Consider the following 3918-nt stretch of genomic DNA (forward strand, 5'->3'; position numbering starts at 1 on the left):
ACTTTTCTCTCTAAATTCTAACTTTGGCATTGGAGGTTCTTCGACCAAAGCCCTCTCCCCCCATTCATCGTGGGCGCGTGAGGCTCTTGGTCTTGACCTAAGGTGTTATTTGTTTTGTAGGTGCAATTTTGTCCAAGATCAAGGAGGAAGAAATTTGCATCCACAATTAGCACCACTTAATTAGCCATTTCAAACAAACCTTTGCACTAACCCACGATTTCCCAAGTTAACTACCTGTTCGTTAAATAACTTTCATTTTACCCCTTTCAGCCATCTCCTTCAACAAACTTGACTTTCTAAGCTCCTAAATCTCTTAAATTTTTAGTCCTTTCTTGCCTTAATTTCTAGCCACTCTTTCACTCTTTTCATTTGAATTCACCAATAGCCCCCAAATCACACCCTGCATGCGAGTTTGGAGAAGGGATTGTCACTTAGCGTCGTCGACTCAATGGCCTTCATCGCCATCGGGCTAGCCTCAATGTCCATTTTCTTCGAGGAAGAAGAAGTACACTCACTGAGGCCTGCCTAGGCTGCCCAAGTTCCTATTGCGGTGGAAAACAACATGCCCACTGCCAATTGGTTCACTCCCAATCCTTACATTACCGAGGCTGGAATTTCTGCTTCAAAGTAGTCCAACTCCAAGAGGGGTTTCCCTTTAATGAAGGATGAAATCTAGTCCCAGTGGGTCGATGAATTAAAGCCCATCTGGAAGCAGAAATGGATGGTAAATGGCATCTATGAACTTATCATGATGTCTAAGACCATTATCCCCATTAAGCATGAGATTATCTCAACAGACAAAGAAGGAGTCAAATATTTTTAATTTAATTTTTTTAATTCATGGGTGTGACATCCCGTCCCGGGATTATTAAAACGCACGTGCGAAATTACATTATTGCCCCTAGTTCGTTTTTGTCACGTTGTGGGTTGCCTTGTGTGGTGTGGCATGTGTTGGACCACACACACACTCCCACACACACAGACACTGTCTCTCTCTCTCCTTCTGTCTTCTCTCTGTCTCTCCCGTGCTCTCTCCCTCCCTTCTTCCTTAGAAACGGTACGGACAACCCCAAAACCCCTCAAATCTTAGTAGATCGAGGGAGCCAGGTACACCATCGAGCTCGTGAAGCTGAGAGGAGTCTAGTGGTACCATTTTCAGGTAAGAAAACTACCATTTTCACGTCGTTTCGAAGTGGTCCGAATTGTGTACTGTTCATGCAAAATTTATACATTGAGTTTTTGGACTTTTGAAGCTTGTAGTTGTGTTGGTGAGGTCCCAAGGAGCCTCGGAGTGCTTCTTTGGACAAAATTGGACGTCGGGATCGTCCTGTTCTAAGTTGGCCGGTTTTGGAGAAATTGCACAGGTATAATCTCTTAGTTTTAGCCCTTAAAACTTGTTGGGACATGTTCTACTAGTCTAGGGCTTTCATTTGGTCCAAGAATCACGAAAAACGGTCGAGAAACGAGCGAGAAAACCCTAGTTGCAGGTTTTCCCAGTTTCCGGCGCCGGCGACGTCGCCGGCGTTCGAATGAAGAAGGCGACGGAATATTCCGTCAATTCTGACGGAATATTCCGTCAATTCTGACGGAATATTCCTAACGCCGTTAACGGATCCGGTTAGATTTAACGGAATATTCCGTCAGTTTGACGGAATATTCCTGACGGCGTCTGTTGACACCGTCAGTGTGCCTGGCACGTGGCCGCGCGTGGGGGGCGCGTAGGTCCGTGCCTGTGCTGGCGCGTGGGGGCGCGTGTGGGGTCCAAAAATTATTTTAAAAATATGGTTGTGATCCTGAGGTTGTGTAGAGCACGTGGGTATATTCATTTGTCCATTTTGAGCAATGTATGAGAAGTTATTACGAGAAACGGGTTATGTGCTTTAAAGTTAACGTTTTTATAGTTGTTTCGCATTTAGGTGACACGTACCCCGAGGACGAGCGTGCACACGCGAGGCAGGGGGGCTACGACCCTTCTACATACCAGTGAGTGGGCTTTTGTTTTCCGTATATACCTATATACATATTAATTCCCAGAAATTAGTATAAATGCTTAGTTATATGCCTTTTCTTTTATATAATTCGTGGTTAGGCATGAGTGGTGGCATATACGTTTAATTACATATTCAAACATTGCATATGTTATATATATTTATATGTTGGTGCTGTGGAGGCATAGGTAAGTGCCAGGTAAACGTTATTTAACGATTGCATTAAATAGTGGTTAGAGATGATTAGAGAGCTCATAACCTGCACCCCCGGTGTTAGTGCTCCCGCCCAGAGTAGGGCACAGTCCTTCACGTGATGTTCACCTCCCGCACCACACGCTCAGCTTGGATCCAAGTTAGGTGCATAGGCCTGTCGTACAGACCACATTAGGTGGTTCCGACTCGTAGGTGACCCGCGATTATTCGCACAGCCTTCACGTGATCGTAGCACTAGAGCGTATATATATATGTTACACCCAGGCCTGTCGTACAGACCACTTTGAGTGGTTCCGACTCGTGGGCAGGTTCAGTTATTGAGTTGAGATTTGAGCTCTAGATGCAGCCGTACAGGTCACGTTAGGTGACTCCGGCTGCCAGATGTTATGACGTTGATATGATTTATACCTGGGCACTTACATTCATTATGAGGCTTTGGCATGGCATATCTTGAGCATGATTGGCACACCCTTGAGCATGTTTGGCATATTTATACATACGTATATATGTTTATTTTCTGGGAAGTATACAGGTTTTACGGCGAGGGGTTAGTTTGTATTTTGCTAAATGGTTTTCAAAGAGATTTGTTTTTGCCCACTCACGCTTTTGTTTTGCGCCCCTCCAGGTTCTAGTTGCTTAGCCGTGGCGGTGGTTTCCCTTGAGAGCTTTTCGGCGTTCTAACAGACACTCCACATTGTAGGGTCGCCTTCGGGCGTACTACTGTTATCGTTTTTTTTTGGGCTGCTATAGACCTGCTCTGAATTTGTATCTCACTTACTAGCACTTGTATTGGTACCTTGTACGCTAGTTTTTAATTGTTCGTACTTTTATATTACTATCTTATTAGCTTCCGCACGTGCACATGGCTACGTCACCTTCGTGTGACGGCCAGCACGCTCCGATCTCGGTCGGGGTGTGTCAGTTTGGTATCAGAGCCTAGGTTTGGCAGTCCTGTGTCCTTGTGAGTGTTCTAATAATTTCGGTGTCTTCTGTCAGAACTATGCCGCCTCGTCGGGAACCCCGTCGCTCTTCTGAGCCTATGTTCCCCGATATTACTCAGTTGGGGGAAGCTTTTGCTACAGCCCTTCAGGCAGTGATGCGCCCTCCCCAGAGGACTCCTCTGGAGACTATGTACAATTTGAAGCTGGATAAGTTTAAGGGCAGTGAGGGACCCGAGAGCGCAGAGCGCTGGCTAAAACATATAGAGAAGACTTTCCGGGTGCTGCATAACCAGGGGAACTTGCCTATGGAGAGGTGGGTCGAGACGACCGCTTGGTTTCTAGATACGGAGTCGGCAGCTTGGTGGGAGCAGGAGCTTCGTAGGTTGACTCCGGATCAGAGGATTGATTGGAACGTTTTTACGAGGTTGTTTAGGAGAAGGTATGTGCCCCCTGAGTACATTGACCGTAAGAAACAGGAGTTTTCCGAGTTAAAACAGCAGAAGATGTCAGCGAATGAGTACTACCGTAAGTTTACGGACTTGCCTCGTTATCACCCTGATGTCGCTGGTAATCCGGCGGAGATGCTCCGTCTTTTCCGTCTGGGCACCAGGAAGAAGTGGCGTTCTATGGCGTCTATGGTCCACAGTGAGACTTACCGGGACTTCTATGAGATACTGTTGAGGATCGAGGACTCCGAGAATATGTCTAGCGATACTGATGAAGAGAAGGAGGGCAACCAGAAGAAAGATGACAAAGGCAAAGGTCAGGCATCGCTC

Source organism: Pyrus communis, chromosome 5, assembly GCF_041283825.1.
Source record: "Pyrus communis isolate YQ-2024b chromosome 5, ASM4128382v1, whole genome shotgun sequence".
In the NCBI taxonomy this organism is placed as follows: domain Eukaryota; kingdom Viridiplantae; phylum Streptophyta; class Magnoliopsida; order Rosales; family Rosaceae; genus Pyrus; species Pyrus communis.